Raw genomic sequence first — 9,465 nt, forward strand, 5'->3', positions numbered from 1 at the left:
TTATAAACACATTGGTTTTCCCTTTTCAAATTTGGAGGTCAAACAGTCCAAAATTTTTCTGTTTAACAATTTCTATTTTTGTTTATCAGAGTATATCACTGGCAGGATGTAGTAAACTGGATCAAAAGCATGACCTTTCAATTCTGGGTTAAGTTTGGAAGAACTAAAAGAGAGAATTGGATGAACTTTAACTTTCAGTTTTGCTGAATTGTTAAGAAAGATGGAACATGTCAAGTGATGGTAGTCAGTCAACTGCATTTCTTTTAGTTTCTTGAAGATAGTTGATGAGAAGCTGATGGGAAGTCTCATGTATTTAAACTCTAGCCCAGGGCTCCCTGTCAAGTTTTGTAACTGGATGAGTGAAAAGTCTTCAAGAACCTGAAAAGTTGGGAGCTGAGGGGTAATTTGAACTGTGTTGGTAGATAAAGCAAATAAGAAGCCACAGGGAACTTCCTTAAAAGACATAAAACACAAACAGCTTAATGAGATCGGAGTCTGAGGTGGAATCTCCGCTGTCATTCTAATGAATATAAACCTGCATTGTCTGTTTCCTTTTTGTGCCCTCTCTGTGCAGATATCTGCGGAGTGACAACGACCACACGCAGCTAATCTTCCCTCCTCCGCGCACACACAAAAACAGCTCCTGACAACCACAACAACATATGGTGAGCACTAAGCTGCCGTCGGGTCACAACAGCAGAGCTCGAAACTCTGAGAGCGGCGCATACGTCGCTGCCCCGGGTTCTCTGCGGCCGTCAGAGGGGATTACCAAGGAGCTGCACTTCATCGAGCTGAGACTTCTAAGTCAATACAATGACTGACACAATGCAAAGAAGTAATCCTGTTTTTGGAAGGTTTGCGGGTGCTCTTACGTGGCTGGTTTGAAAAATAGGAGGCTTAAGAAACTGTATATTGCAACCTTTGAAGGAAAGACAGTTTAAGCAGTTTGAGGTCAAAGCCAAAACTTTGTCTGGAATAAGTTTGAAGTTCAATGAATCTCTTCATGTTTCCAGCAGCTGAGCACATTTTGACTGAATAGAGAGAAAGCAACAATTTCACCCTTTAGAGAAGCTGGAAACAGTGAATGCTGGCTGAGTGACCACAGGGACCTCCCCCAGCTTTATTTTCATGTCCATGCAACAACGGACAGAAATGACGTTGTCCTGATCCCCTGTAGTAAAAACTGTGTTGCCAGTGTAAATATAGCTATATACAGCTAAATTATATATTCATAGGTACAGAAACAATTTTGTGCTAAAAGAACAAGAAAAAAGAAGGAAAAGAAAAGAAAGAAAATGCACCGAGTGGTTTGGTCCACTGCCTGTTATCCCCTAACTTCTTTACAAATGATGTTTGTTAATAATGGCTTCTTGACAGCCATCCGTCGCACTGAGACCATTTCAGATGAGACTTCAGCGAACAGCAGACGGATCAACTTAAGGTCCAAATGCATCTCTCAGGTCGTGTGTCAGAGAGCTCGATCCCAGACTATGGAAATATGGGATTGCTACTGGTTGCAGAATCTCATCTCGATATTTGATGAAGTCTTTTGCCCAAAACTCAAGCCACTGTGCAGTTTCGTTTTACTGTGTACCTTTAATCCGTGTGGTTATTTATATTTCTTGGACAGTAGTCGGGTGGAGCACACAGCATTTACTTGTATATGTACAATGGCAGTAAAGAGCTATTCTATTCTATTCTATTCTGTCTGCACTGAGATTGTCTCCAGTGATGGCAAGCATTGGTTTTCCAGTGAGGGAGATGTGGCAAACACCATCATACTGCCTCCACCAAAAGCTTTCCGCATCTTTACTGCACTTTGACCCTACGATCTAACTGCTGTAGGCAGAAGTTCCTCCACATGTTCAGGTTCCAGCACATGTGTTGCAGATGCCAGTGCCACTGGGCCTGACAATGAATAGCAGTCATAACATTCTTAAGGGCCCTCAAATGTAGAAACATTATAAACATGAAGTATGACCAACTACACCTGTGCAACATGCATGTTTGCTGACAGTCTTCATATAAGGGATACAGAAGTGTCCATTGCAATTAAGCACAAACATATGTTAGGAGATTTTTGTACTTTGCAAGCTACTGTTTGAGGATGCAGAAAAGTGCTTCTTTTCACACTTCTATATCTATGTTTTGTGGTGGTAAGTCGTGCCAACAAACATGTAATAGTAGAAGTAGAATAAAGAGTGTTAAGTGATCTAAACAAGATGTATTTGTGATAGATTGTAGAGTGACTTTTAGTGTCTGTTAAGTCAGCATGTAGAAGAACAGCCGGCGTTTTAAAACTGTTAATGTTAAACACTTCTCATCATATCCAGGAGGAGATTTGTTCATCGTGTTTTTATCCGAAGATACTTTGACTCGAGTTTCGCTCAGAGTAGCTTACAGCAGATGCCGTGTGACTGACAGGCGGGTTAATCAAGTTGTTTTTAATCTTGCTGAAAATCTCCCCGGCCTTTTCCTATTATCATAATGAGCTCTCGTGTTTGTCTCAAGTCCTCACTGCGGCAGCTGTTAGAGCGTTCACATTGGCGCAGCGAGGGATGGAGTGCACTTCCTGTCGCTGAAAGGCCACAGGGTCAATCTGGGGAAAACAGTTGCTGCTGCAGGCTGCTAATCAAATTTTAATTTCAGCTTCAAATCAGTGAATCTGACAGCGTTTTTGGCTGTTTGCAGTGAGTTTGTATTTAAAGTCTTCAGGTTTGTTACATTGAGAAGATCTGCCGGTAACAGTGTACAGGTGAGAAAATATAACATGACTTAAACCTGTCACAACAATGACAAACACCATTTGTCAATCAGGTGCTGCAGTTTGAATGTTTTATCCAAGTGTTCGAGATTTCTGTTTAAATGAGGTGCAGAAAGCCGATGTGTGCCAATGTGAATTCACATAAATGGTCGCAAATAACCATTAAAGACATACTTTAACTCAAATGATCCTCTTTATCGTACATTTTTATCTGTTTTGATGTGAAACGAGTCCTCAGTTACCCACACTAGCATAAAAACTAATTAATCCACCTTGCTGAAACCCGCAGATGGTGTGAGTGCACAGAAGGAATCGACCCTATAAACGTGCTTCTCTCAGCTCAGTGAAGCTAAGACATTCAAGAAGGGGCTTTTTTTAATAAGGATGGAAAGTTATTAGCAATATGGCACAATTAATTTAGGTGTTTTGACTCAAAGTGGAACATTAAACTTTGCTCCAATGGAACAAGGAAATTAGAAATAAGGAAATTAGCTCCTGTATTGATTTCTTTGTGCTTTTTACTGAGGCTTAGACCCAGTGGTTCAAGTAACCTGAGGGCTACGACTGCAGAAAACGGGGTATGTGGACATGTACCTTACCCGGTTGATCTGATATCCTCGTGTTGGTGTTGTTCCCAGATCATCATACTAAATGTTGTTCCAGGATCAACATTGCAAGTGACCAATCAGAATGTTGTGACGTCATACTTTTGCGACTTCGGGAAAAACCGGCGTAAAACAAAAAACTGTACTAAAGCTGCGTGAAACCGCCTCTGTCCACCGATCAACAGACCCTGACCCTGACCCTAACCGTAACCCTTTAATAAACAGTAAGCAGAATTGATATTGTCCTTGCAACATTGGAATTTCATAAATGCATGAATGGCTTGGCGCGCAAAGGAATAACGTCACAACAATGTGATTGGTCACTTGCAATGTTGAACCTGGAACAACATTTTCATGATGGTCTGGGAACAACACCAACACGAGGATATCAGATCATCCTACCTTACCCAGTTACTTTGCTAGTGTCCATTTGGACCTTTCCCTTCAGGACTCCTTTAACTCTTGGCACAGAATCAACAGGTATTGTTCATGTTGACATGACAGCCTCACACACTTGTTGCAGATTTGTCTGCTGAACATCTATGATGTGAATCTCCTGTTCCACCAAATCCCAAATGTGCTGTGATGGATTAAGTTCTAGTGACTGAGGAGGCCATTTGAGTACAGTGAACTCAGTGTCATGTTCAAGAAACCAATCATAATCACTGATTATTGACTGCTGACTGTAACCTGCGCTGTTTAAGTGCAGCCCCAGTGGCCTAATGGTTAGGGCACTGGCCTTCTGAGTCAGGGATTGTGGGTTCGAGTCCCACCTGGGGTGATTTCAGATATGTCAGCCACTATCTATTAGATCTTTTAGATAGCCACTTGTAATTGCAGGTTAAGAGTTTAAATTTCAGCTTGTCCAGCTAGCTTTAAAGCACTGCTCCAGTATGTGAGGAGTTCGCACAGTGGCTATCTGGTTGGTGACAAATGTGTTTTCAGGTGCTGGTTGTGAAAGTAGTTGTAGAAAGTTGCTTGCTGTGGATATTTGAAACTAGTTACAAAGAAACATATAGTGCTGCACCAAAAACATCCTTGCAAGTGATTCGGTCACTAGCAGAGTGGGTCACAGTTGACTGTAGTATCTACAGAAAGCACCAAGTTTTTGCAAACTCTTACCGATCACTTGCTAAACAATTGTGAAGCTATGATGGAGGCAAACAAAACCAGAAATGGAAACCATTCGCCTTCAGTTTAAAAGCTGCAGCTTTTCAAATGTGTTGGTTTCAATGGTAAGGCAAAACTTTTACTTTGAAGTGTAGAATGACATCAGTTTCAGTCAAACGTTGCTATACCACCATTTGTCACTCTGTGATCCTATAATTTAATATTGGCATTTAGATGTCTTCAGACCAGGACTGTTATCAAATAGAGGTTGGAGCAGATTGGACAATGTTTTTTCGTGTCACATCAAAACACTGATGATGTGAATCTCCTGTTCCACCAAATCCCAAATGTGCTGTGATGGATTAAGTTCTAGTGACTGAGGAGGCCATTTGAGTACAGTGAACTCAGTGTCATGTTCAAGAAACCAATCATAATCACTGATTATTGACTGCTGACTGTAACCTGCGCTGTTTAAGTGCAGCCCCAGTGGCCTAATGGTTAGGGCACTGGCCTTCTGAGTCAGGGATTGTGGGTTCGAGTCCCACCTGGGGTGATTTCAGATATGTTCAGAAACAGGCTTAGACCATGATCCATTGGCCAATGGAGTCACTCTCTCCTAGAATAGCCAGCTTTCTGTTCTTGTTGGAATGGAAATTGTTCACATATACACTCACTGTACATGTCATTGCTAATACCTGCTTGGGTACCATTTAGGCTTCAAATCTCGATTAATTTCACCAAATCCTAAAGGTACTCTATTGGATTTAGAGCTGGTGACTGCGGAGGCCGTTTGAGTACAGTGAACTCTGAGCTTTGTGACATGGTGTGTTACCAGAAGATGGTACACTGTGGTCATAAAGGGATGAACATGGTCAGCAAAAACACTCAGGTAGACTATGCTGTTTAAATGATGCTCAGTTGGTGTTAAGGCCCCAAAAGCAGGCAAAGAAAACACCTTCTACACCACTGCACTGCCAGCACCAGCCTGAGCTGTTACACATACTAGACAGAGCATGTGGAAATAGTACACATGACACACGCGATTTGTTTGGTGCCGTTTTGGTCTGCATAGCATATTAAGCTGGATAACTGAAGCCTGTATTTACAGGATTTGATTTAATTTATTTTTTTTGCTCATTTTTTCAAAGGAAATGCCCATGTGATTACCAAGCTTGATTATTTTTTCAGACCCAAATAAACAGATCTGACCAATCAGATCAAAGCATTTGTACCTCAAAATGTGCACCAGCTTAAATATACAATGATATGGAAATAGTAAAATATTACTACATTACCTCAGACACACAGATAGATGCATCTCTGAAATGATTTTTCTGCCTCCTCAGATGTGATTCCAACTCTGCCAACACACGTCAAACTGCCCCACTGACATCCTGAAAATCGATCACGATAAAGCTTCAACACCGGGATCAAATCAAATTTTCCCTGCTCCTGGTTTCTACTGAGAATTGGATGAACCAGAATCTCAGTTTCTTTTCTTTTTGTTTAGAAACATCAGGATAAGCTCATCATCGCTTGATTTTGTCTTAATTTGGTCATTGTGCGTCTTTGAGAGGGAATTTTCAACAAAAACACACCATGTGTGTGTTAGTCCCCATAGGGAAATAGTTCCTTTGCATTTAACCCATTCACCCAGTGGGCAGCGCCCGGGGAGCAGTGTGTAGGGACAGTACCTTGCTCAGGAGCACCTCAGGGTAGCCGTTCAGTGGAGTCGAACCCCCAACCTTCGATCATGGGGCCACCACTCTACCTACTGAGCTATCCCTGCCCACCACGTTAGATGTGCACCTACAGTACACAGCAAGTTTGAATCCGTGTTGGCCTGAAATGGTAACACAGCCATAGGTGGGAGGGTCTCAAACCAATGTACTCCTACTGTTGGTGCCAAGCCAGGATAAAAGGGAAGGGTTGTGTCAGGAACCGCAGCCGGTGTAAAAATCTTTGCCATGATTGAATTGCTAAATTGCCAAGAATTTCCATACCAGATGCGGGATAGGGTGAGATGGAGTCAGACTCATAAAGGGGCCATCCAAAAGAAGAAGTAGAGGAAGAGTTGAATTAAACAGTTCAATGTAAGAGTTGGCACCTAATTTTAAAATGAGTGCAGATGATCACATTCAAACTACAGCAATGTTGATGAACGTGATCTCTTTGATGGGCCTTTGGATAAAATATCAGATAAACACAGTTGAGAAACGTTCTCTGTGAGGAGATCCTTCCTATTCGAACACACTGCTATCCCACTTTGTTCTACGCAATGGGATTCAAACCAGCAACCTTGACAGTGTCAGTGCCATCAGTTAATTAGCTATAACTCCTAGATTCAGACTCATAAATCATGTCATGCTGCTCGCTCTGCCCGAGTATGCGGCGTTTGGCCCAGAGGTGAAACAGCCATTTAACCTTTATATTGAGCTTTAATTCTCACTTGGCCTTCCCGTCGTTTTCTGTGGTTCACCAGCTTAGCCAGTTAAATGAGATTTACACCAGTCCAAACTCATGCTTTAACACACAAACACAAACTTCTGATGAAATTAAAGCCAAGTTCTGACAGTTATGCTCAAAGTCATCGACCTCGTAAAGCGCTACGTCTCGCTTCCTTGACGGCTTCATCAATCATGGCTGATAATTGTGATTGATGGGGGAGGAGCTCGGGCAAATGAAGGCCAGAAAACATTTAGCCAAGTGCAGCCGGGAGGAGTGAGATTAATGGTGATAAAAGTGACTGAGCGAGGGTGAAGGTGCACCGCGCGGCATTTTAACACCAGTAAATCATTGGCACATTAATGCAGAGATGTCGGTGTAAGTACTGTAAACAAACAAGCAGCCTGTCGGCCTCTGCTGCCCCTGCTTTCCATCTTTTTCTGGGCTGGATTCAAAGGGAAACCTGTTGGTTATTTTCAGAGTAATAAACATAAAAAAGAATAATGTTGCTCAGGAACATACACAGCTGGATGTTTAAGACTTTCTACTATTAAAAAATAAATTAGTATCCCTTAGAGCAAATGTCTCTTTTTCTAATTATGTTTTAGTTGCTCATGATTGCAAAAAGAAGTGATTCAAACAGGAGATGTTAACAAGAAGTTAGTAAATGAAATTATTTAATGTCCAAATTTGTGGCAACCTGTGTGCTCATTACTGGGAGTTTTAAAGGGATTAATTTGATAATATTGGTTAATTAGAGAAAAAAAACATGACATCATGATTATTTGTTTCTGTAGATCTTTTAGTTTTCTTCAGAGAAATAACAACAGTGAATAACTTTTAAATATTCCAGAATCATCCATTAGGATCCAGACTCATAAAAATGTAACTGTAACATAACTTTATATCAACACTCACAGATGTTTAATTAGGTGCACCTTGGTAGTACCAGGTTGGACCCCCTCTTTCCGTCAGATCTGCTTTAATTCTTCATGACACAGATTCAACTAGTGCTGGAAACATTCCTCAGAGATTTTGGTCGATGCTGATGTGACAACATCACACAAATGTTCCACCAAATCCTAGAGGTGCTCTATTGGATTGAGATCTGGTGACTGTGGAGGCCATTTGAGTACAGTGAACTCTTTGCCATGTTGAAGAAACCAGTTTGAGATGACATGGTGAGTTATCCTGCTGCAAGCAGCCATCAGATAATGCCATCAGATATTGGTACACTGTGGTCATAAAGGAATGGACATGGCCGGTGAAAACAGATAATTTTGCCTACAGAACTGCTCAAACGCCGCCCCAGTGGCCTAATGGATAAGGCACTGGCCTTCTAAGCCAGGGATTGTGGGTTCGAGTCCCACCTGGGGTGTCCCAATGCATTACAGCCACTCTTTTAGATAGCCACTTGTAATTGCAGGTTAAGAGTTTAAATTTCAGCTTGTCCAGCTAGCTTTAAAGCACTGCTCCAGTATGTGAGGAGTTCGCACAGTGGCTATCTGGTTGGTGACAAATGTGTTTTCAGGTGCTGGTTGTGAAAGTAGTTGTAGAAAGTTGCTTGCTGTGGATATTTGAAACTAGTTACAAAGAAACATATAGTGCTGCACCAAAAACATCCTTGCAAGTGATTCGGTCACTAGCAGAGTGGGTCACAGTTGACTGTAGTTTCTACAGAAAGCACCAAGTTTTTGCAAACTCTTACCGATCACTTGCTAAACAATTGTGAAGCTATGATGGAGGCAAACAAAACCAGAAATGGAAACCATTCGCCTTCAGTTTAAAAGCTGCAGCTTTTCAAATGTGTTGGTTTCAATGGTAAGGCAAAACTTTTACTTTGAAGTGTAGAATGACATCAGTTTCAGTCAAACATTGCTATACCACCATTTGTCACTCTGTGATCCTATAATTTAATATTGGCATTTAGATGTCTTCAGACCAGGACTGTTATCAAATAGAGGTTGGAGCAGATTGGACAATGTTTTTTCGTGTCACATCAAAACACTGAAGTTGGCTTTGGCACCACCATCGTGTTGTTCAATGAAAACTCAAACTTTCAGAATACTTTGGTTACCCAGACTAAATGAGATGTTTTGATGATGGCATGAATTACAATAGAACTTGAAGAGAAGAACTTAGCAAAAAACTGATTAAATCCAAAGTGCCAGTACCACTGACAAATATGTATTAAATTTTGGTATCACCAACATAAGTAAGCAGCTTTTTTTTTTTTAAACTGACACCATCTAAACAATTTGTTCAAATTAATCCAGTTAATTAATAAAGTTTGCAGAAGTCGTAAGAGTTCATTTAACTCACAGTTTTAATGTGGTTCAGGAACTTTTGAGTGTTTATTAGCTCCTTCTTGGCTTCTTTTGTGATTAGTTTGTGCCCTTTCTGCAGTCACGTTGTTAAAGTCAGCTCTTCTACTGCATCAAACTCCCACTGCTGAGTCACCAACTGACAGCTTTCAAGTCGGACTGTCACTGGGATTTAAACCATGTTCGTACTAATCCGGGTAATCCATGAATCTTCTTC

General features: G+C 41.2%; 3 non-coding genes across 3 annotated transcripts; all 3 read left to right on the forward strand.

The window, feature by feature from the left end:
- The first annotated feature begins 4,077 nt into the window (after nt 1-4,077).
- On the forward strand, nt 4,078-4,150 carry trnar-ucu (transfer RNA arginine (anticodon UCU)). Its single transcript has one exon. It is a non-coding gene; the product is annotated as a tRNA-Arg (tRNA).
- An 809-nt stretch (nt 4,151-4,959) lies between these two features.
- On the forward strand, nt 4,960-5,032 carry trnar-ucu (transfer RNA arginine (anticodon UCU)). The gene has a single exon. It is a non-coding gene; the product is annotated as a tRNA-Arg (tRNA).
- Nucleotides 5,033-8,229: 3,197 nt separating this feature from the next.
- On the forward strand, nt 8,230-8,302 carry trnar-ucu (transfer RNA arginine (anticodon UCU)). The gene has a single exon. It is a non-coding gene; the product is annotated as a tRNA-Arg (tRNA).
- Nucleotides 8,303-9,465: the final 1,163 nt, after the last annotated feature.

Source organism: Pundamilia nyererei, unplaced genomic scaffold (genome assembly GCF_000239375.1).
Source record: "Pundamilia nyererei isolate P.nyererei 1_Seehausen unplaced genomic scaffold, PunNye1.0 scaffold00085, whole genome shotgun sequence".
Lineage (NCBI taxonomy): Eukaryota > Metazoa > Chordata > Actinopteri > Cichliformes > Cichlidae > Pundamilia > Pundamilia nyererei.